The sequence below is a fragment of the Neofelis nebulosa genome, chromosome 9 (assembly GCF_028018385.1).
Source record: "Neofelis nebulosa isolate mNeoNeb1 chromosome 9, mNeoNeb1.pri, whole genome shotgun sequence".
In the NCBI taxonomy this organism is placed as follows: Eukaryota; Metazoa; Chordata; class Mammalia; order Carnivora; family Felidae; genus Neofelis; species Neofelis nebulosa.
In genome coordinates this window covers 37,100,710-37,125,525 of record NC_080790.1, presented here as the reverse complement: position 1 = coordinate 37,125,525, position 24,816 = coordinate 37,100,710, and the positions used below count along the sequence as shown (strand labels likewise).

At 49.8% G+C, this 24,816-nt stretch overlaps 1 long non-coding RNA gene across 1 annotated transcript in view; it reads left to right on the top strand.

Moving 5' to 3' along the window:
• Window positions 1-4,714: 4,714 nt before the first annotated feature.
• The window catches only part of LOC131484729 (uncharacterized), a 151,012-nt gene continuing 130,910 nt past the window's right edge, over window positions 4,715-24,816 (top strand). The window contains exon 1 of the long non-coding RNA XR_009248413.1: window positions 4,715-4,940. This is a non-coding gene — a long non-coding RNA (uncharacterized LOC131484729). The remainder of the gene's footprint in view (window positions 4,941-24,816) is intronic.

Here is a 24,816-nt window from a genome sequence, read left to right as displayed (position 1 = left end):
ATTAAATTTAAAAAATTGATGTCACTTTTCTTTTACTACGAATGACGAAATGTACCAGAGCATACGGAACATGGTGTGTGTGGGCCCCTCCTTGCCTGGTCAATGTCCGCTGTTGTGAAGGGCTCCCCCCGGGCCAAGCCCTCCCCTTGAGGAGCAGGTCTGGTCCTTCCTACTGCATCATCTGTTCTTTTCCCTTTCTAGTAAGTCATTTCTATCAGTTAAGTATCCCAATAAGTTGTTATCTCTTTTAGCCAAAAAGGACATTTCCCTGGACCCTATTTCCTTCTCCAGTTACAGCCAGTCCCAGAAAGCGGTGTCTCACTCTCTTCCACTTCTCTCCCCCTCTTCTCTCCTGTCCCTATTCAGATCTTCACCTGCTCCTCCCAACACAGACCTTGCTTACCAAATCCATGATGCTTTCCAGCTGCCACCTCCATGATCTCACAGCAGTGCTTACACAGGTGGTCACTCTCTCCTCTTAAAGCTCCTTCTCCGCTTGCCTCCTCAGGCGCTACACTCTCCTGGCCTCCCTCCCACCTGGCTGGCCCCTGTCCCCCATCTTCCCCCACCATCCCTTCTCTGCTGGCTCCTTTCACCACACGATCTGCTAAAGCTTCAGGGCCCCCGGGCTCAGTTTTTGTTTCCTTTTCCCACACTCATTCCTCTGGTGAACTCATCCACTCTCATGGCGCTGCAGACCGCATCCCATCTAACTTAAGATGCACCACCAAGTTCAAGTGCCACCAGGAAACACTGCCAGTGAAACTCTTACCCCTCACCATTCCAACTGCAGGTTTCCCTTTACTCTCAGAGTCCTTGGACTGCCGTGGGGTGAGGGGTAATGCTTCTCTGGACCCAGCCCCCTGTGGGGGAACAGGATGCAGACTCTTCTCTCTATTTTTTCTCCCCCGTTCTCTTTACCTCCCAGGCTGTGGGATCCTAACATGGTGTTGGAGAGGTATCCTTTCACATGTGTGATTGTGTACATCGTAAATTTGTTCTCTGGGGCTGTACAGTGTACAACCTGCACAACTATATATTGTTGCCTGACTTCACTCATTTTTCCATATCGTGTTTTTTTCTTTATTTATAATACCCTGTCCTAAACTTTTGAGACTTAAGAGTAAGAATGAGACTCTTACGTTCTGTTCATTCTTCCCTGTCATATGGCAAAGGCCATAGTCATGGGCTTTGCTCCATTTGGGTACCCCTGACCCCATCAGTGTGATTAGAAGTAGCCAGGCCCTAGGTGACATAAGCTTGGGAGCCTATCCTGGAACCAGTCACAGTGACAAGGGGTGACATTCCCTTGTTTTGTTTAGCCCAATCCAAACTCTGCCCTGGGTATGGGGGTGGAGTCAGTCCCAACCAAGTGTCAAGGCTGCTACTAACGGGGGGAGGGATAGGATGAATGGGGCATCCATGGGGTCTACTCCACGAGGTCAAAGGCAGGGAAAGGATTTGGGAGATGGAAGTGACTGGAGCCTGTGTTGAGGCCCACAGACAGGAAAAGGTTCAGGATGTTGGAGGGAAAATACCTGTATTTGATTATTAACAAAATCCTAGAAAAGAAGTAAGGCTAGAGCGCGGGGGAAGGACAGTGCCGGATTTACAACAAGGGGATGGATCTTCTTCCAGGCAAGAGGGTGGTGGGGAGACCTGTTTGCTCGAGTGACAGAAAGACCATTAGGGTCTACGGCCATACCACCCTGAACGTGCCCGATCTCGTCTGATCTCGGAAACTAAGCAGGGTCAGGCCTGGTTAGTACTTGGATGGGAGAAAGACCATTAGGGACATTCCCCAATGACCTCGTGTCCCCTATTAGGAGGAGTACTGTCTGTACAGGCATTGGCATCATGGACAGCTTTGTATACTTCTTGGGACGTGCCGGTGGGCAATTCTAACCAGTTTTTCCCATTAGTGAGAAGTTTTACTGTTGTTAGGGATAGTTCACTCCAAGGCTAGGATTTTGATTTACTTCTCAAATGAATAGGAAAAACGTCTACGTTATATCTGCAGAATCTGGGAGAATGTACCATGATGTGAGGAGACGTGTGCACAAACGGTTTTTAAAAAGTTCCTTGTGGGAATTCATGTTGGTCTGGTGGTTAGGAATGTGGGCTCTGACACCAGGCGGCCTGGGTACGTATCTGGGCTCTGCAACCTTGGGCAGCCTTCTGGCTCTCTCTGTGCCTTGGTTTCTTTGCTAGAAAGTGGGGATGATTTTACTCATAGGGCTATTTTGAGGATCAGAGGCGGTCATATCTGTGCATGTGTAGGAGAGTGACTGGCATGTAACAAACACTCTTCAACGTGAGCCATCGGTATCTATAAGAACCCTACAACATGTCCTCAGTCTGCGCACTTTAGGAGTGAAACTTGATTATTTTCCTAATTCACTGAAACCTAAATTTTCACAGTGCTATTTTCATTGGCAAAAGAGCACGTAGATGTTTAAATCGTGTTTCCATGTAGCCCTATCCAGAAGGTCATCATTGTTTCCTTTCTGGTGAAAGATGCAGAAATCAGCCAGTTGAAAGAGAATCCACTCTAGAACATTCCATATTCACTACGATGGGAAGCAGTGCTACCGATATGCCTTAATGAATGCTTTATTTGTGAATGTGTTGGGAGTGGCCTCCTCCTTCTCACACTAATACCCTCTCCCTACTTCCCAGCCCAACGAGAAGAGCTCTGGATGGAAGAGCAATCAGGAATTTAGAGATAACATTCATAGGATTATTCAGCAAAATACTACATAGGGAGGACACAGTCCCAGTGACCTTCCACAGTGAGGGCTCAAACTGTCCTTTGGGAGGAGGCCCAGCTTCAAATCTGAGGCTTTGACCTGGAATATTCCAGAAGGCTCATTGTTAACACTGTTACTATGGAAGGTCCCGCTGCTATAGTGATGAGGCCTCTGGCCGAGTCCTCCTGGCAGGAGGATGTCCCTGCTATGCAGGGACCTACGTTTCTCCCAACCATTTCAAATTTCTTTCATTTATTCCTGGCGATTTTTAAAAAATTAATATATTTTTTAGTTCTCTCCCAGGGATTAATGAGTCGACTTAATCCAAGCCTTCATAAATAAAATAAAGTCTGGCTTTTTATAACCCATAACCCCTGCTTCGATAGGCCCCGCAGACTCCTGGCATCAGGGTGGACTTCCCATGGGGCTGCTGGGCCCCCACTGGCTAAGATATGTCCCTTGGGGATGACACACGATGCTGCTGAAGCCACATCTTTAGGCTGTTCGTGAGTCTGCTGCCCCATCCTTGTTCCCCCTTCTCCCCTAAGGAAATCACTGCAATGAAAACTAGCAGGTTTTCCATTCTCCTGAAAAAAAAACAAAAACAAACAAACAGACAGACAAAACCCTGCAAGAAATGAGAATATTTGGCCAGCTGGCACACTACAACGTTCATGGGGAAGTCGAAGCACTTGGTCCTGTCTGATAGAGAATGCCCTACTTTTCCTGTTAAAAGAACCTGAGCTATAGGAGTTATGTTTTCCCTAAGACGAATCTAGCTGTAAATGGAAAGTAGATCTTCTGACCCCGCCAGGATGAGGTCCACACTGCTCACAGATGCGGCTGGCCTGGGTCTTTTGCCCCTTCACAAAATGCAATTTCCTTAGTTTCTCTATATCCCTTAGGGGTATCAGAGTGTGGCCTACACAGCAGGAGGCACTAGGTCAAAAACGGTTTAAGAGCATCGGTGTTCACGCACGGTCTTGTGTGTGTCGCCTTCTAGAAGCCACAGTCGTCCTAAAGCAATCACGGCCGCATGTCTCGGCTTCTCAGGAGGCTGCTGAGTATCACATGATCTTGCTCTCCTCTTAGTCTTTCATAATTTAAAAATGCAGGAAGCTGTGGAAGACTGCCCCACGCCCAGTATCATCCCAAAGAAAACTGGGGGGTGGGGGGCAGAGGCTACTCTCTGCTCCTGCGTGTTAACATTCCTCAACAGCTTTTGAAAAGTTGATTGTTACACCTTCCTTTCATTTCTTGGGGTTTTCATATTCGCGTCTGGCAAACGCTGGAAGCCTGCAAGATGGATAGAAAAGGTTTGGTGTGTCCTTTAATCCTAAAAGCAGAACACACACCCTCCTGATAAACAGCTTGGGGGAGATCACGATTTGAGATCCCATGATCTGCTATGTCAGAAGAAGATCTGCAGAAGGAAACATGCACTGAGGTCAGTCTTGCCAGGGTGAAGTAAACCCAACCTCCTTAAAAGAGTAAGACAATATTCCTTTCTTCTCCCTTCCCTGAAATGCCCTGAAAAAGAGGAAGAGTTTCCTTTGGGCCGTGCAACCCAGGACAACGTTTCAGCGTGTATTTGAAATTCAAATGCACATGAGATTCGTGCATTTTATTTTTCCTGTGGCTCAAATCTCCTAAATAAAAAGCATTTCCCCCGGGTCGGCGCTCCCGCCCCCGTGCTGGCGAGGGGAGGGGGGTGCTCCATGTGAGGTCAGCGTTTGGGTCACTTTACCAGGGGCAGGAGGCTGTTCTTCCAGGAAGGCCTGCAGAGACCCTGGGAACGGGACCAGCCCAGCTTGCAAGTATGAAGAGAATGTCGGAGAGGAAGTGGTGGCTGTGAGTCAGCGTGAGTCATCTTGTTCCAATGAGAATGAAGACTGAGGTGTGCGCCCTTTTTTTTTTTCTTTTTCTTTTTCTTCTTCTTTTTTTTTCCCCTTTTTTCTTTCTCTCTCTCTCTCTCCCCTCTCTCTCTCTCTCTCCCCCCCCCTTTTTTTTTTCCTCTTTGGTCTCAGTCATGGGGACACCATTGGGAATGGAGGGAAGCCAGTGACTGCATGCTCAATGCTTTCTAAGTTGCGCACTGATATTCCAGGCCGGCTGTGCCTGAGCCAGTGTGGGCTTAAGTTCTTCACGGCCCCGGGGCCCTGGGAAGGTGGAGCCAGCTGCTTCTCCCCGGTGAGTAGGTTTCTGTCATTTTTACAATCATTTCTATAGTCTGCCTCAGAGGCTCGGCTGGGTTAAAGCATTGCCCTCTTGGAAGGGACACCGCATTTGAGACTTCGAGGATCCATAATTTTAGAAAAGTTGCTTCTTCTGCCCCCACCCCCAGGACGACTGCATTTTAGGCTGCTTGTCTCAGTCATTAATTGGGAGCGTGTAGCTATTCGTTGCATGTTATGCTGTCTTGGAATAGACTGTGATGCTTGGTTGGAAAATAAGCTGTTCCAGACTCCCCTCTGGAGCCCTAGGGAAGTTCAGAGATAGAGGTGGGTGAACCTGTGTTAACCCAGGGCTGCCGAGGCTGGGCCAGCTTCTGCTTCTCCGAGGTGAAGGAAGACAGCCCCCTGAGACATTTTCTGGCTGCATGATCTGAGCCGCCCAGTTTCTAGTGCAAGAAATACGACAGAGAGGCAGAATTCTGGCTTCCCTCTCTATGGGTGTATGACTGATTCTGGGAACGTAGTTTATGCCTTTTCCTTTTGCTCGTGACTGAATATCACTAACTGTGGTAAAATCAGAAAGAAAATGTGCTGGGGGCTGGGGGCTGGTGGGCTGGGGGCCTGGGGGGCCTGGCGGCCTGGGGCAGTGGGTGAGGATTGGATAGTTGAGCCCTTGAGGCCTGATACGACCTTGATATGCGTTTCTCAGCCTGTTACTATTCTGATGAGACTTAGCCTTACAGTCAAGGAAACTACAGGAAACTTTTTTTTTTTTTTTAAATGTCATTCTAGTTACTGTAAATGAAACGGTTAAAATGTCATAAATACCTTGTGATAAACATTTTTTGAATTTGCTTAAAAAAACTGCACATCAGTAAGCAGGGGATGACAGGGAGCTTTTTCAGTAGGGTCATTTGAGTGTGTGGGCTTTCTGGGTTAATAATGAGTCAGCACCAATTGCTAAAATTGGAGCACCTCAAAGAGCACATGCGATCTGCCCCCGGGCACAGCACGGTGGCTGGCTGGCCCCTCCAGGACGTTTGGGCTGTTTGGTCTGTGGTTAGAATCAGCTTTGGGTGCGTTCCCTGTTCTGTGACCCCCACCCCCTCCCAGCTTTAGTCCCAGCCCTTCCTTGTGCCCCTGCGAGGCCCCTTTGCTAACAGGTCCCTGTGCGGAGACCCTCCCCTTTGGATGATCCTTTTTAGGGAGGGTCTGCCTTGACAGAACTGGTTGAGCATAACAATTTGTTAAGTTAAAAATCCAGAGCTTGTGAAGGGCTGGGACAGCCCAGGGTTAAAAGCTGCCTCTGTTGTCGCGTGACATCACACTTGCTGGGGGACCGAGTGGCGCAGGGAGCGGGTCACTGCTTGAGCTTCAAAGCTGGCATTCTGCAGGTGACACATAGCGGGGGGGTGGGGGGTGGGTGGGAAGGAAGGGCGCATCACCTTAAAATCAGAGAGTAGGATTCCGAGGAAGAAAATCTCCCTTGAATCTTACTCTTTTTATCTGTAAACTGAGAACTATGTTAAGGAAAACAAAATTTTTTAATAACTGGGGTTGCAGGTGGGCGGCTCAAAGGCCAAATGCAGTCCTGTGTGAGCCCACCCCCGCCCCCCATCAAATTCTGTTCGCCCATCCAGGATTGGGTCTCTGTATTCAGCTGACTCTGGTGAGGCCCCCTATTGTTTAGATCACAGGCCCTGTGAACCCTAACGTGGCAAGGCTCTGATGGCCTTGGCTTGGAAGCCTTGGGCTTCTGGACCATGACATTCAGAGGCTGCTGGGAGGGCTCGGAGAGGTAGCATCTGTCCAGTGCTTGCTTCCAGTAGGGCCTGTACACAGAAGGAACCCCACTGATGTTAGCTCTACTGGCTTCCCTCCTTACCTGGACTCTGAAGGTATCTGGGCTTGTGGCCCCTGAGCAGCGCCGTGACGTTTCCAGGCAAGATCTTGTGATTTCAGTGTCCTCGGTGGCAAGGCTGAGAGTCTCGAAACTCAGGATCTCAGCAAGGCACACACCAGGGATTTCCGAGGTGGGATCCCAGCCCACTCTGTCTCTCTCGATGAGTAATCTATGTTAAGTGTTCAGAGAAATGGCATCTTCATGGAGAGCAGAGCCCAAAAAGGTGAAATGCCCTAGGCCGTGCCTCAGTGGTTTGTTCACACTAGCACGTTCTCTGGTCCCCATTTCAGAGAACATGCCAGGTATCAGACGGGTGTTTATCACCGGCTCCCGTGTCTTAATCCTCCTGGATAAACGCTGTTGGGAAGGAGATATAAGCCTGCGGTGAACTGATATGATCACTCTGATAATCAGGAGAGTCATGTAAAAAAGGCCAGAAATAAGGCCACGGGCAGGTCTGAAAACAGAGCGTTCATTAATACGATTTGCTGCTTTGTCATATTTTCCAACTACCAAAAGATGCTGATTCTAAGTGAGGGTGCAGGCAGGGAGTAAGAAAAGAAAGATAGAAACTGGGCAGATCTATTTTAAAAGGACACCTACTGCAAAAAGAAAATGCTGACAATTTGATGACATTTGGAAATTGCCCAATGCCCTGTGGTCATGGCTCCCTCAGCTTAGAGACTGGCCTATTGCTGGCCGGCCCTGTCGACCACCCCGCACCCTTCGGCAGCACCCCAGCCTGGGCTCTGGTTACCTCCCTCCAGGTTTTCACGGTCCCTGACAGTTGTCCCCACTAGCCGTTGATGTACGGAGACCTCACCCTCACGCTGGACAAGCTGCTGAACTTCTTGGGGTCTCACCATCGTCATTTGTGAAATGGGGTTATTGAGACGACCAGCCTCTTGGGGCCTTGGAAAGATCGGTGATGCTTAGCACACAAGTTACAAGGGGACTCGGCAGCTGCTAAGTACATATCCACTGATTCAGACATGCACTCAGACACCTTTCTACATCTACCTGGGCCCCGGGCCCTGGGGGTAGCCATAAAGAATTGGCTTTCGTGCTCCTGGAGTGAGATCCCATCTGTGTCCTGCTCTGATTTGTAAGACCTTTATTGATTTGGTAAACGGAGGGTGCTTCAGGGGTCTCTCCAGGAAAACCCGGGGTTCTAGATGTTGTCACTATCCTCACTGCTATGACCACCATCGTTTTTATCGGTAACATCCTCGCGATGAGAGCAGCTCCCCCTTCCTTCAGCCCAACCACATGGTAGTAACTTTCTGTGCATTTCCTTTAACCCCCTGCCCCCAACGCGCACACGTACCCACCCTGGACGACAGGAAGGATGGCCAGTCGCTCAACCTATTCCAGGTACGGGAGTCCCAGGCAGGTGTATCAGACGGAGTGGCTGCTTCAAGATGTGCGTGGCTGACGGGGGCGGGGGGGGGGGGGGGTCTTCACCTCCATCAGGAGAGGAGAGTCAGGAGACGCAGGGGGCCAAGAGGACGCTGTCTGTAATCCAGCAGACTGGGGCCACAGGCCAGAAAATCCAGGACCACTGGCCTCAGACCTTCCAGGGTGGAAGCAGCTGGATGCTGTCCTCATGCTTCCTATCTAAAATGAGCTGCAGGCAACTTCTGGTGATTTGAAAATCATCGCAGTATATGGAGGTGACTCATATTGAAAACATTAAGTAAGGTACACTTAAAACTAAAACCAGGGTGAGCATAACATGGCCTTTCCTTGCCAATTCTGAAGATATCCAAGATCACGCGGTGCCCCAGAAGCCAAATCTTTACGCTCATTCTTCAGGGGTCCGAAAGAAGGGACCACATGGGTTCCTTTGCTCAATCAGCCCTGTCTGGTATTGCAAAGTCACGCATCGGGTGCTTTAGACCTCTCTTTTCTGAGAGTTTAGGCTTTGGCTGCTGAGCATGGCTGTCTCAGTTAGAAACGGTGCCACTTTGTGGGTGGTTTTCTCCCACAGCGGTTACCTGTGCCAAAATCCAGAAGCCCCTTTTTGTTCACAGCGTGGTGGCAGGGGAGTCGTGTGAGTCGTGTGCCGGGCCCAGTGCTTTGGGGCAGAGCTTGGGTTCCTCACAACTTCAAGAGGGTTCTGGTTAGACCACAGAGCTCAGGCAGGGAGAAGCCAACAGAGGATCAGAAGGAAGTTGGGTCCACCGGAAGGAGGAGAGGTTGGGAGGCTTGATGACTCCTCTGATTAAAAAAAAAAGAAGAAGAAGAAGAAAAACAATAACCATCTGGTTTTATTGCTTTTTTTATAATCAAAAAAGCTAATGGTGATGGCAAATCTTATCCATTGCGGTTCTCCTGCTTAACTTTTGCATTTAGGATTGATTACCCTGCAACTGAGGGCTTCTGCCCCAGAGGCTTTTAGCCTTTCCCTCCATGCTGTCCTTTCAAAAATTTATCATACTGATAATATTGGAATTTTTAGCAATGGCAGAAATGTATCACTTTAGCTGTTCTCCCTGGACAAATCTTTCATAGAGTGTGAGAGGGATGCATGGGTTTCTACCAATGTAGACAGATATAAAGGAAAACTTTACAAAATAACAGTGGCTCCAGCAAGTGTCAAGCTTGCTTTCTCTCAGACAGAAAAAGATTGGAAGCAGGCTGCCCAGGGTGATGGTCAAGGGGCAGCTAGTTCATTCATCTCTCTTTTCTGTTATCATTAGCATCGACTTCCTTCCTCAAAGTTATCTTATGGTTTAATACGGCTGCTGGAACTCCAGCCATCGCCTCTGCATTCCACATAGGAGGAAAGAGGAAAGTGGAGGGATAAAAAGCTAAGCATCCTAGACATCAGGATCCTTTAAAGAGCTTTCCCAGAACCCCCAACTAACCCTTTCTGCCTACATCTTTTATTGGCCACTGTTTCTGTACGACAGCCAGAGGAATATAGCTTTTTAATTGGGAACATTGCTGCCCCTGACAACGTAAGGGTTGTTGACAACACAGGAAGTAAAGGAGAATGGATATAGGACAGACAACAAGCAGTCTCCACAACAGAGTGCGCCAGAAGACAGCTAGATTTATGCTTTACAGCATTTAGCTCCTCTGGGACCAGGGTCTACTTTGTGAAATAACCACATTAGGCTCATCAGAAGAACTATCAGGAGGAGACTGGCCTCAAGAGCCCCGAACAACTTGGAGCGGGGCATTCAACGGGACAGAAATCGCTTGCTTTTTGTATTAGAGTCACATAAGATTTCTTTTCATGCCTGCATTAGCAAATATTTACCATTTCCCCAATAAAATAAAGATAATTCGAACACTGCTTTGTTTCCTGAGTGCTTCCTCGGTGCCGGGCGCTGTTCTGGATGCTTTGCAAATATGACCTTACTTAAGTTCGCACAGACCTGTGTGTGGCAGATTACCATTATTGTCCCCATCAAGCAGACGAGGAATCTGGGACACGGAAGGGTTAGGGGTGATGGCAAAATTACACTGTTAGTAAGGAATGGAGCTTGGCTCTGAACCCAACAGTCTGGTTCTTTGACCCAGGGATGCGGAGGTGAAGCGGGCAGACCAGGTCTTTCCCATTTGTCTTTCTGGTGAAACAGACATGAGCCCAATAATGTCAGGCTGCTGTCAGTGCCCCAGCGGAAGGGCGCAGGGAGGTGGGGCGCCCTCACGTCTCGCAGCACCTCCTGCCTGGAGGGAACTCAGTCCAAGCTGAGCGTTCTTTCCCCCACAGAGCACATACCAGGAATCTCAGCTATGTCTGGGTTCATGACTCACCCCCTCCCTCGCAGCCAGCTTTTCCAGAGTCAGCTCCTGAGTCAGGACCACGCCCTTCCAGCCCCGAGGATACAGACGGGGCTTCATCCAGACTGGGCTTCAAAGCTTCGGCAGCGGTCCAGCAAAGAGCAGAATGGCCGAAGTAGAAAAGTTTCGGTTCCAAGGACACGCAGTGTATTCACATAATTCAACCTGCGCGAAGGCCAGAGAAGGTGAGCCTGTCACACCCTCTGCTCCACACGACCCCGTTATCTGGTGGCACAACCAGGGCCACGAGGATGCCTGAGAACAAGATGGATTTTTCGGTAAGGGGCGTCTGCTTAATTCTACCTCAGACCAAGTCCCCTCCTGTGTTTTGCTTGGCACCGTCCCAGAGCCTTACTCCGTGCCTCCATTTTCCTCCTCCAGCTTCTTTACAGACAGACAGATGGACTGGCCAATGCAACACACAGGCTGTGGTGGGTAGTGGGGATTTTAGGAAAGCTCCTTAAAAGAGCCTGGCATCTAAGAGGCTTAACGTTTTGTCCCCCACTTCCCTCCGTCCTCCTGTGTGGAATGCAGAGGTGATGGCTGGACCTCCGGCAGCCTCCTTGAAGTCAGAAGACAACTTGGAGAGAGCAAGCCAGTGCTAACGACGGCAGAACAGGCAGATAGTCACAGGGCTTTGCCTGGAGATGTAAACTATTTTTGGAGCGGGTTTACCTGCATGATGCAGAGGGAGGTATGAGAAATCACTGCTGAAATTCAATCTGTAGGTCAACCAGGAGGGTCTGTGGGGTGCCAGTTCCCTTTGTATGGAGCTGTCTTTTATGCCTCTGGTATAAGGAATGAGGAAGGACTCAGGGCTGCATCCCCGGGTTATGGACTTTAGTGGCCCCTTCCTCATGTGAGAACATACGATGACCGTCTTGGTATAAAGATGAATGTCATGCAAACGGGATTCATTGTTATGTATTCATATTCACTACGTTCAGGTTTTTCTTCTGATTTTGAAATAAACGGAAACATTTGATTTGCAAGAGTATTATGCAGAGGGTGGCCCTGGGAGGGCAGAGGGCAACCACAGGAGGGCCTCCAGAGAAGGGAGCATGGGGGCTGGTCCCTGGAGGGGCGCCTCTGGATGGCGGGTGGCCCCGAGCAGCCTCTCTGCAGATGGCAAGTGCGCCCGGCTTCTCCTGGGGTCTTGATGAGCCTCAGCGGCCACGACACTCCTGTCGCCTCTGGAAATGATACTGAGGATTTTCAGAGCAGATATGTCCTTCCTGTGCCACCTTTCCCATCGTCCCTCATCTCCCCTATAATTGCTCTGCGTGTCCAGTTGTCTTGTTCAGTGGGAGGAATTTCAGTCTACAGGGCTAAGATATCAAAAATCTAACACTCCCTTATTCCCGAAGTCTCTACATTATACCAGATCTGCTTTGCACTCACGCTGCTGCTATGTTACCCCCTCAACCTGGCTGAGGGCACATTCAGCTTTGGTCATTCTTGGGGATCTCTGTCCCAATGCTCCTGGCATCATCACACAGCCTCAGGGCTGTGAGGTGCCAGAAAACCGGAGCGGGGCAATCTGCGATCCGAGGTGGTCACCACCATTCCCACTCGACCCAGCACCTGTGGGGCTGCGGAGTTGGTCGGGGGCCCCTGCTGCAGCTGGAGGGGCCCGCATGACCTGGTTGTCTGTCCCTGAATTTAGGCCCCTTCTGGAAACATGCCTCTGCTTTCCTGATCATGGTGTGAGCTCCCAGCCTGTGCAGCTGAGGAGTATCCGGTGGGGGGTCCTCCTCTACATGCCTCGTCCTGTCTGCTAACTGCTGCTGGGCCTCTCGTAACTTGGAGCCCCCCATCTTGGTGTGCGGGGGGCAGTAAGAAGGAACAGTGATGGCAGAACACCCTCGAAGGATCAGGGAACAACACGTCCAACCGAACTTCCTGTGATGATGGAATGTTCTAGATCAGTGTTCACACGTAGCCACAAGCCACCACGTGCAGCTACTGAGCACTTGAAAAGGGGCCAATGCGACTGAGGAATTGGACCTAAACTTCTATTTTATTTTGATTAGTTTCGGATTTCAATGCCCAAATGGCCACATGTGGCTAGTGGCTGCCATATTGGAAAGCCCAAATCTAGAGCATGTTTTCCTGATCTGGGCAGCTTTGAAAGATGGGCCATCGCCCTGAGGACAGATGTGGTACTGGTGTGAAGGGGTGAAGTTGAGCCTGGCTCTCAGTCAGTCCTCAACGAGGTGGAGAGCTTCTGGGCCAGGAACTATGGGCCAGGCAGGTAGGGGGCCACCAGTGCCCCTAGGGCAAGCCTTGTCCCCCCTTCTGGGCATAAAACCTGAGTTGGGCCTTCAAGGTCTCCAGTGGCCCAGAAGAATGACCTGCCCAGCAGGTAGCCCAGGCTGGGCACCTGATATCTAGAGCATTTCTGCCAGTTGTGTTGATGGTTTCTTCAGGCCTCACCTGAGGCCCACGCGACAGACGGTCCCGGCTTGCGGTACTCGATCCTGTACATTCCTGTCTGGGAAGACGCATCCTCATTTTTGTCTGCATGGAGCTGTTCCAGGGACTGACCAGAGTGGCCTAAGGGAAGCCTCAGGCTTTGTTCCTGTCACTGTCTTTCTACAAGTCCCCAAGATGTGTCTTTTGACTCTTTCGGCTTTTTAAGGGAGAAGGATTAGCCCATATTCAGCCACGACAGACAGGAAACACACAAGCAGCCAGGAGATACGGTGAATGGGCGGAAGATTGCACACTCAGGCCCCAGGCCCGTGCCCCTCCTCCCCTCTGCCCTGTTCCACTGCAGCATCACAGCACAGCAAAATGATGCTCCCCCACGGTGCCCCTGAAGTCACCCCCAAATTCCAGGACTTTGCTTCCGGCCACTCCCCCAGGCACGGTGCTGTGTGTTCTATTCCACGGACCATCTGTCAGTGGGGCGGCCACGAGCCACCCGGATGAAGCCAGCTCAGCTCCGCCAGCTTCTCGCTGCCCAGCGCCCATGCCTGCTGGCCTCAGTCTCTTAACCTGTGAAATGGGAATATAGGAGTCACTGCCACAGAGGGCTGTTGTGAGCATGAAAGGGGTCAGTGCCTGAAGAAGTCTTAGCGAAGTGCTGCCCACAGTAGGGGTTACAGCAAGAGCTGTTGTTATTGGAATTGCTGCCTTTTTGCTGTTTGTTCCTGACCAGAGACACCTTTCTCTGGGCCCCGGATCTCCACCCAGCAGTGGTCCATCCACTCCAACTCGGGCATCCGGGGAATCCCATCATCCTGCCTCCATGTTTCGTTTTCTCCAGGCCCCGGGCAGCATGAGCTGTATTATCTTAGAGCTCGGGAGACTGATTCGATTGTCCAGGCCTTCAGTACTCATCGAGTGTGTATTGAGACCTATGGAGGCAGGGGATGAGCAAATGTGGTTGCTAGAAGGGCTGCTGGAGGGAGGTGCAGGTGGTGTAGGCCACGGGCCCCTCCTGTATGGGGGGGGGGTCTCTGAGGGTCCCTCGAAGTGTCCCTCCATTTGAGTGAAGATCTGAAAGGGGTCAGTTTGTGCATTTTTGTGTTGCTTTGTTTTCTCTGCATGGATAGGGCAGCTAGGGTAGGTCCCTGGCTCCCCCTGGCTAGCTGTGTGACCACAAGTGAGTCACCAAGCATCTCTGATGATCTGTGGAGGGTGGTGAGGTGACCCACCATGGCGAGTGCTCAACAACCCAACTTGGAGCCATCATCATTAACAGGACACTCTTCACTGTTCATCAGGAGTTCTCCAGAGTCAAAGGGCACTGCTCACCACAGCAGTCCCTCTATGTGAGCCCCAAGAGGGGCCATTTAATCTATACTTAAACCCCTTCTTTCCTTCCGGAGACAGCCCGGCCCATCCCTGCAAAGCACCCACTGAGAAGATATTCCATAAATAATCCAAAGCTTGTTTTCTGGTATTTCCACATTTTGGACCTCCCTCTGCCCCCCTGAAGCCATTCGGTCATATCCGTGGTCATAATTATGGTCCTAATTCAGCACATTCGGTAACATTCACTGAGCAATTATTCTGTCCCAGAAACAGCTGAATAATAACATGAGCCCCGGCTTCTTCCACGATGAGCCCTTCCAGCTGCGTGGCTGTCACCGCTGTGTTCAAGCTCTCCCTTCTTTCCGTGGTTCCTGAATGTGTGCACTGAGGTGTTCGGCAACCTTGACCCCGTGCTGCCCTTCTGGTCACGGACGGCAGTTTTTGGCGTCCCGCCCTCAGATGAGTACAATGACCCCCCTTGTCCTGGATGCTAAGCTGAGGTTTGGGGCCAACCCATCCAACAGCCCCCACACTGCACTTGTAGTCGGCTTGCCTCCCTGCCTCTTTGTGTGGGGCGTGTGCAAAGCCACATCTCCCTCCTTTTGCACTTGGGTACTGACTTCTTTGTTGGTCTCTTAATTTATTTTTTAGCCCAAGTAGAACTTTACATTATCCTTGGTTGAATCTTCTAGAATTAGCCCATATAGTCTCCAACATGAAATGTGAAGCTTTACGTCATCTGCAAGTTAGAGAGGTGTTTCTCTTCCGTCTTCACCAGAAGACTGTTTGGATCCATGTAGACCAAGAGCAGAGAAGGGTGGCACTCCACTAGCGACTGTCTTCAAGGTTGCCATCCTGGGGCACCTCACGGACAGCTCACCTTGCTGTGCAGGTTTCACCGATGCTGACGATAGATGGCGAAACATGTCATATAATCAAATGTGTGATGGGACCCCGTTGACAAACGGGGCAGGTACTGATAATTTAGACACTCAGCCAGACTTCTCCTGATGGGTAGCCTTACCTCCTTCTATCTCGTTCCCTCCTCCCCCATCCTCAAATCCTGGCAGGTTTTAGCGAGGACAGCTAACCCTGGGGCCTGCTGTTGGATACCAGCAGTTAACCAGCAGTTAAATCTAGAACATTTAAACGCTCAGTTGTTGGGGGATTGTTGCTTTAGTTGGTTATGCATAGTCACATCCTCAGGGGTTGTGGGTTGGATGCATTCGATTCCAGATATGTGTGAGATATGCCTTTCAGATAGGCCACTGAGCCCGGCCTGACACATGGGTGGCTGTCTCTGTGTGGCGGTCCTTTTGAAGTCCCCAGAAGTGCCTGCTCTGGGGAGGGGAGAGGAGAGACGCAGAATGAATACAGACTGCCACCCAGCAGCACAAGAGGTGACTGCAAACCAGAATGCTCCGGGTGAGAAAGTGAGCCACCCAGTCACTGTCTCACCTTCCCAAAGTGGGTATCACGTGCTCTGTGTTCACTGACTGAGTCCGTCACCAGGGGCACTTGGACAGAATGGAAGCAATCACTCGAGAGAGGCCAGATTACACTGTCTTTAGGAAGTGCTGCCCCCCTCAGCTCATGCCCCCCTCCCCTTGCCCTCTGGTTGCCAGAATTATTGGAATCTTCCAACTCTAATTTCTACCACTCTGTGAACACGAAGAGCCAGTGGCAAGAGACGGACTTCTTCTTCAAATGGAAATTGTTCTCCAAGTTTCAGGAAAGAGAGAGTTCCAGAACTTTCTGAGCCAACAGATTCCAAAGATCATTACAGTTACTCGGTGCTCTGCTGGTAGAAAAGGGGAGCCCCCTGGTTCTCATGTTGGAGGTTTTAATTTATATCTTGTGCAGGACTTAGGGGAGATTAACCATGCGGCTTAAACCGTAGGTAGTAAATCAATTCGATTTTGAAAGGGCCAGAAACGAATATTTATGGAGCATGTCCCATAGGCCCCGTGTATGCTGGCTGCTTTCTATCCATTAACTTGTTCAACCCCCATATCCATCCCACGAGGGCTGGCAACTATTCGCCCATATTGCAGACGAGCAGACTGAAGTTCTTGTGAGTTTCAGGGCGCACAGCTCAAGGCAGAGCCAGAATTCCCACCAGCCTCCCCCAAAACACCACGAACCTCTCAGCGGGCCAGATGTCAGGCCTTGTGCGGCATTCTGTTTCCCAGGACTGCATCCAGATTAAAGCCTTTGCGGATGGTTCAAATAAATCATTCCCAAAATGGAGGACGACTTTTTTTTTGGAACCTGAGCAGCTCTTGCACGACCTCAAGGAATCTTGCTGGCAACTCTGTGATTAGTCGTGGGGGGCACCCTCCCGCCAGGGGCACCTTGAGGGACTCACCTGGAAAAGGGCCCTCATCGAAGGTGACACCGACTTTCAGCTGGTTCTTTTTGAGGTCATATGAATGTCTCTTTTAATCTGCAAATGTGACTAGGGAATAGAGTTTCCAGCTTTAATTAATTTCTTGAATAAGGTTCAAAAGTGAAAGTAATTAAGAAGGGGTCTGGTGAAAAGCGCCCTTGCCCCACTTCTCCTACTCAGTTCCCATTGACCTCTCCTCTGAAACCCTTCTCTTCGTTGTTTACCTGTCCGGAGTTTCTTTATGCAAATGCAAGCAAGTAGTTGAATGAATCTTTTTCTTTTCTTTCCTACTTTCCATAAAAACTAGCACAATCGTTTTTACTGTTAAACCACTCTTGGGTTCTCAAGAACACCAGGTTGTATGTACCCTGCATTTGGGGCTACTGAATTTCAGAGCTAGTGGGGTGGCCATGCTTCCCTGTCTCCAGTGTCCTGAGGGTGAGGCATGCGCTTGTCCAGGCATTCGAGGGACAGGCGGGCACGCAGGGAAGGCACCGCATTCGAGCTCCTGTCCCTAGCAAAGCCCCAGGGGGCCAGAGCGGGGAGGGCCATCGTGGACGCTCTGAGATGCGCTCTAATGGCCTGGGACCCCATTCCCCGGGGTGGCGATCTGGCAACTAGCCAAGGGCCAAAAGTGAGTGGTGACTTGGCCGCTCTGTGTTCCATGAGGGTCCCGGGTCCCCACAGTCAGCCTGGCAACAAATTGTATTTATAAAAGACACGGAGGAGATGATGGAGGTCGAGAGCTGAAAAAAAAAAAATCCATCTCAGAATTCTTTTAAACAATTCCCTCCCCTCCCCCCTCACCAGTGACAGTTTGTGCTCTCACTATGCCATGAGGCACCCAAGTGGCCATGGCTGACGTTTCACAGCGCCTTCTCTGGGCCATGCACTATTCCAAGTGTCACGGAGTAACCCTCAGTGATGATCTCCATTTTTCAGGGAGGAAGCTGGGCCTGTGGTCACTTAGCTAACAAGTTGGGGAGCCAGAGTTCAGGCCAGACAGCCAGCCGCCCAGCCACAGCTGGTTTCTCACGGCAGCTCCTGGGCCCAGGAGGTTTCCTGGATTTTACTCTCAGGGCACCCACGGGGTTGAAAGACAGAAGACAGCGAAGAGCCCAGGGGGGCCGGACGTCCGCACTGAGGCACGACAGACAGCCTTGGGCCCCTGTCTGGGAGGCCCCGCTTCTTTCGGAGGACTGGCTGGCCAGTAGCCTCCTTGAGAGGCACATCCTGACCAGGACCGTCTCCACCGGCAGCAGCATTTTGAGCTGTATGGAATTCTACACTTTTAACAACCTTTAATTTAACTCTTAGGGTAGACATCGACACTGACAGAAAAGAAAGCACATGTGTTTTTAAGAAGGCAATTTATTTTCAGGGGAGAGAGTTTGGGGGGAAACACTGGCAGGAGAAACAGCAGAGACTGTGAGTAGAGATCCAGACTCTGTGAGTCATCATTCAAGGCCTCTGTGTGTGTTATGGGCTGAATCGTGTCTCCCCGAAATTCACATGTTGAAGCCCTACCCGCCCCCCACCCCCCGCCCTGAGTAACTCAGAATGAGACCTTATTTGGAAGTGGTGTCATTGCAGACATAATTAAAGATGAGCTCATCGTGGAGGAGGGTGGCCCCTTTTCCAACATGGGTGGTGTCCTTACAAGAAGGGGACATTTGGACCCAGACGGGCACACACGGAGGATGTCAGGTAGAGACTGCAGTGGTTCTGCCATAAACCAGGGAAGCTGGGAGGGAGGCTGGGGTCCGATTCTCTCCTTGGCGCCTTCAGCGGGAGTGTGGCCCTGCCAGGGCTCGGGCTTCTTGCCGGCCGAACTACTAGACGCATTTCCGTGGTTTGAGTTTATGGTAGTTTGTTACAGCAGCTCAAAGAAACTAAAACGGTGCACATGCTTCCAGATGCGGAAGGAGGCTGCTGGGAGCCGGTTTCCACCCCAGGTCCAGCTCAGCCTGTTCCCAGGCGGTCCTGGTTTATCTAAACAACTAGGACGTTCTCACTTTGTTTTAACTTTTCCTGAACTGCAGAAACGCGGAGGTCCAAAAGCGGAATTTGGTCTTTACGTGAGCTTTTTAAAAAGGGGGCGGTGGGTGGGATGGGGGGAGAAAAAGAGAGAGCCACAGCATCTTCATAGGTGACGGGATCCATGCTCTGGTGGGCCGTATGATGTGTCCCCAGGCAGGGCCGGCTTCCCAGCCACGGAATCCACGTGAGCGGAGCTCGGTCTAACCTCACTCCGAGGACCTCCCCCACCAGCAATCGGCAACCGGAACTTTCACCCGCGTTGTCTCTTCCCAGTCCTTTCCCTTCCACCAATGTTCACACGCATCCCTCCAAGTTACAACTTACGGAGCAAGCAGGGAGGCTTCCGAGGGCAGGGAAGTCACACTTTCCGTGGGGACTTTTCGCCGTGTTTCCTAGTTATCGAACAAGGGCAACTGTGAGCCTGACACAAACATGGCTTTGACAAGCAGTTCAGAAAAACAGGAACCGCCAATTCATGAGAACTTAAAGAAAAAAATAGTTTAAAGAACTGAGAAATTGCCACATTATAGTGAAAGAATGTCAGGTTTTGGAAATGACAGAAACGAGCAATTTTCACCTCGAAAACCTGGTGGAGTCAGTTACACAAGACGTAACCACACACAAACACGAGCATTTCTTATAATATAAGGGCATTTACAGTCAAGAGTATTTCATGGAAAGTTATTTTAGTAGCAAGGGTAGCCTTCAGCAATGAGTATTCGTCAAGAGAGTGAAACCCTGACTTCAAAGTCAGGAGGCAGCGTCTGAGTGCACTCGCAGGGTGCACCGGGGACCGGGGGACTGGGCCCAGCCACGGGTTCGAGGCAGCTGGAGGCGTTGAGTCTCTGCTCACACGTGTGCTGGCTGGGATCCCCTTGTGACCCGGCAGGGCACACCCCCACTGCTGGGGCCCCTGGGTCACTGCAGTTTGCTATAAGAGCCAGCTTGAACATTTTTCAATAATTCTTTTATTGTAAAATTGAGGGCATTATTTGCTGCAGGGAAAATGGCATGCAAACTTGTGACCGTGGGATGTAAACAGCCTATTACCTTAAGGTAGTATTTAAAGAAAATATAAATGTACCAGGTGGAAAGTGTCCAAAGGGTGGAGGTGCTGTGTGACTGCCCTGGGCAGAGAGAGGGCTCGGCTGGGACCCGGGTGGCGGTGCTTGGTCAGCCGTCCGGACACCAGGTGCGGGACTGTAGGTCCCGCAGGTGTGGGTGTAGGACACCCACAGGTCCCCCCGCAGAGCAGCCTGCTGTTCCCACTCAGGCTTGTTTTCTTCCAGTGTTGCCTGGGCAATCCATCACATAATTAAAGTTTCTTCAAACTGTCGAATGCTACAGTTCACGCGGGACTCTTTGCCCCAAATTTGTGGTCACCTTACTTTGCAGCTACATACAATTGGTATCTCTTCAGAAGGCTCTGCTTCTGGGGGTGGATTTAAAAGTGGCCCTCCCTGGGGCACCTGGCTGGCTCCGTCGGGGGAGCTCTCGACTCTTGATCTCAGGGTTGTAAGTTCGAGCCTCACGGTGGGTGCAGAGATGACTTAAAAATAAAATCTTCAAGTCTTGCCAGAGAAAGACAAATACCATATGATTTCACTCATATGTGGGATTTAAGAAAACAAATGAGCAAAGGGGGATAAGAAGAGAGGGAGGCAAACCAAGAAACAGACTCTTAACTATAGAGAACAAACTGGCGAGTACCAGAGGGGAGATGGGTGGGGGGATGGGTTAAATAGGTGATGGGGGTTAAGGGGTACACTTGTGATGGATACAAGTGTTGAATCACTCTATCGTACGCTTGAAACTGATATCGGACTGTATGTTTAACTGGAATTTCAATAAAAACTTAAAATAAAAAATAAATAAATAAAATAAAATAAAACAAAATAAAATCTTCAAAAAAAAAATGTTGCCCTCCCTGCTGAAGAGTTTTAGGACGTAAATCCAACAAAACAGTAACAATGCCCTGAAAGAAAATGGAAAGGATTAAACTCTGCCTCCAGAAGTACTCATTTTATTTTTTTTTTAAGTTTTTTTTTTTAATGTTTTTTAATGTGTTTTTGAGACGGAGAGAGACAGACCATGAGCAGGGGAGGGGCAGAGAGAGGGGGAGACACAGAATCCGAAACAGGCTCCAGGCTCCGAGCTGTCAGCACAGAGCCCGACGCGGGGCTCGAACTCACAGACCGTGAGATCATGACCTGAGCTGAAGTCAGACGCTTAACCGACTGAGCCACCCAGGCGCCCCTAAAAGTACTGATTTTAAAACCAGATACATAAATCGGGGCGCCTGGGTGGTTCATACGGTTAAGTGGCAGACTCTTGCTTTCTGCTCAGGTCACGATCTCACGGTACATGAGATCGAGCCCCACATCAGGTTCTGTGCTGACAGCAGGGAGCGTGCTTGGGATTCTCTCTGTTCTTCCTTCTCTGCCCCTCCCCTGCTCTCTCTCTAAATAAATAAATAAATAAACATTTTTTTTAAAAAAAAAGATGAAAAACACAAATACGTAAATTAGCGGATTGTGCTGGGGGGAGCTGGTTTAAAGAAGGGCTGCGGCCTACTCATGACTTTCATAAGTTGCTTTGCTCTCGTTCCTTTTTTTTTTAAACTCGAGGGGAGAAGACCCTCTATGTGGCCGAGCAGAACACTGTGCATTTAGATGCTTCCACATTAGAGCTCCCGGGAGACCCCTCCCCAAGGGGGTCCCTCATGGTTAGTCCAGGCCTGTCCTCACAGCTGGACCGAGTCCCAGACTGCATGGCAGCAATGATGTTCTCACTGTCTCTCGCTTTTTTTTTTAATTTTCAATTTTTTAAACTAAAAAAAAAAAAAAATTGGTTATACCTTTCTTTCAGCCTGTTCATATTCTTTGCCTCCTCTTCCTCTCTCCCTTCCTTCCTTCCTTCTTTTCCTTTCTTTTTGGTTGTTGTTCTTTTTTTTTTTTTTTTAAGTTTATTTATTTTAGAAAGGGAGAGTACAAGTAGGGAAGGGGCAGAGAGGAAGACAGAATCCGAAGCAGGCTCTGTACTGACAGTGGGGCTTGAACTCACGAACCATGAGATCATGACCTGAGCCTAAATCGGATGCTTCACTAGCTAAACCACCCAGGCTTCCCTGGTTGTTGTTCTACAAGAGCTCTTCTCATATTCTGGGTCTTAAACCTTTGATATATACGCAGCAAATTATTTCTCCCGGTCTGTTGTTTGACCTTTTACTTTGCTTATCGTGTCTTTTATTTTACAGAAATATTTAATTTTTATGTAATCCAATCTGTTATTATTTTCTGGACACCCAGGTTTTGGCTTGCTTAGAAAGTCTACTCCCACCCCTAGATTACAAAACTATTCTCACATACTTCTTTTTTCTTGTGGCATTTTATAATTTTATCTTTCTGGTTTAAAATACCAAGTTCATGGGGTTTTATTTTCCTTTACATCTTGAAGAAGAGGTATCCAGTCTTTCTTTAAATGGATAGCAGTTTTTCCTAGTACCATTTATTAAGCAGCCTACTTTGTCCTGCTGAAAATATTTTAAAGGATTTCTTTGAAGTTTATCTATTTATTTTTGAAAGAGAGAGCGAGAGAAAGCCCACGTGGGGGAGGGGCAGAGACAGAGAGGGAGAGAGAGAATCCCAAGCATGCTCTGTGCTGTCAGAGCAGAGCCCAACACGGGGCTCGATCTCATGAACCATGAGATCATGACCTGAGCCAAAATCAAGAGTCGGATGCTTAACCAACACCCAAGCACTGCCCCCCCTTGCTGAAAATATTTTAAGTTTATGGGTTTAGTATTGGGAGACATAAATGGGGGAAAGGAGGCAATTTTGGTTGGTATGCAGAAGTCAGCGGGTTGGCTGGGCCTGCTGAGGGATGGAAAGAAAGTGTAGAGATTTCGGGAACTAGGACATAGAAACGGGAAGGGGTCAGGGTGGATAACCGGGGGCCAGCGGACAATGAACATGGTGGAAGGAAGGTAGGGCTGCAGCAGAGGGGGCTGTGAGTGGAGAGCCAATAAGAGGCTTGGAAAAAATGGATCCAGCTGGCAGTCAGCTCATGGAAAAACAGATGCTCACGCTGGATACAGGCCAGGCTGAGCCAGGCCCCGGGGAGACTTGTAGGCACGGCGAGAATCAGGTTCGGATATTTCCGTATTGAAACATTTGATCGGACGTGTGCAAAGTAGGCACGAGATCCAGGTAGAAGAGAAGCCTGATTTTCCCGGGGCCAAGGAAAATATCCTGAAGAGTAGGAATGGACACAGCCTACGAGAAGGAACCCGACCCCACCGAAGCGTGGAGGTTGAGTCAAACCAGATGATTTAGTGGAGCTCAAGTCTGCTAACAGCTTCTGATGGTAGAAATCTAGAAAGAGCTCCCAGAGGGCCCGTCTGAAGCCCCCTTTTCAAAGAAGCCTTTCCAGGATGCTGTGCCGCGAAGTCCTCAGGGGGGAGACCATTAAGTCCTCAGAACTCTCCCATCTGGGTCCGTGGCAGATACCAGCTGAACCAGCCTCATGGGCTTATGATCTGTGCAATTGTCCAGGGCTCTGTGCTCAGCATGCTCACGCCTAGATTAATGTTCTGCTGTTGCCATCTTGAAATTCTCAATCATTTCCGAACAAGGGGCCCCGCAATTTCTGCATTCGGGCCTGGATGTAGGCCATGGGTCTCAGCACTCTTCCTGGGAGCCCAGACGTTCCTTATGGTCCTCCAGCACCGTGTTCCAGGGAGTCCTGCCGGAAGGCAGAGGCAGCAGGAGATGAAATGTAGTTGCCTTTTGTGACTGGATTCTTCACTACTGCTTTATGTAACAGCAGATCCTGATTTATGAAATGCGCCTTAAAAGCAACTTACAGAAATGCAGGGGTGGGGATAGAATTTGCAGTGAAATTCTGTCCCCGTTAAAGAACCTCCAGCCACATGACTTGCTGTGCTTGGGCCATGTTCTCTGTACCAGGCGGAACCCACAGAGAAAGAAGGCTGCCAGCAGGAGGCCTAGGTGCTCTACTGAACAGATGACTCAGCCGTGCACTTATCCTAAAGGTTCCCAGAGCTAAGAGTCAGGGGCCCTGACACATGAGTTGTAGGAGGCCTCTGTGTCCCCATCAAAGACACGCTCCATGGTGGGGAGCTGTTGGACAACCTTCCTGGTTTATCCACCAATCCCTGGGGATTCCTGCAGAGTGAAGGAATCTTCCTTTCTCTTTGGGATTCTTCTCTTACTACCCACTGTGTCCTACCTGTGCAAGGACTTCCCTAGACAACAGCATCAGCCTGGCGGCAGCATTCAGAGACTAAAAGAGCACCAGTCAGAGGGGGACCCATTTCTACCACTCCTGCGCACTAGACCCAGGTACCCCCCACTTAGGGAGAAACTTGCTGCCCAGTTATAAAGAAAGCACCGTAGTGCATGATACCAACAACATGGTCCCACTGTAATTCTCCTAAACACACAGTTATCTGGTGAGTTCTCCTTCTGGATTTGACAGATCAGGTTCCCAACAAGGAGAGTGCCCTGAGGACAGGGCTTGCTGCAGGGTTCTCAGACTCTGGTCGCTCACCCAACACCATGGCTTATGAAATGGAACCTCCGGGACATCCAGTGACAGTTGCCCCATAGGAAACAGAAGTTTCCATAAAACTTCCTCTCTGCTGTGTTTATGCTCAGGCTGCTTGTGGGTCAGTTATTGGTAGTGTGGCAATGGAAGCGAAGGGGTACCAGTGAGTAATGTAGAGCATAGTAGATGCTATGCCCCAAGGGAATCCACACTCTAGTACAGAATGAGAAACTTCTGGGTGATTCAAGAGACATTCGTTTTATTACTATTATTATTGCAGGACTTCTCAGAGCCTTTGGCCATGCTTTGTAAATATCCAAAATGGCATAACCTGGAGCATGACCTGGACAGTATATGGTAAATGTCAATGGTGGATGGAACCTTCCCCTCTTTTTTTTTTTCTCAGAGAATTATATAGGACCAGAGTTGCCAAGA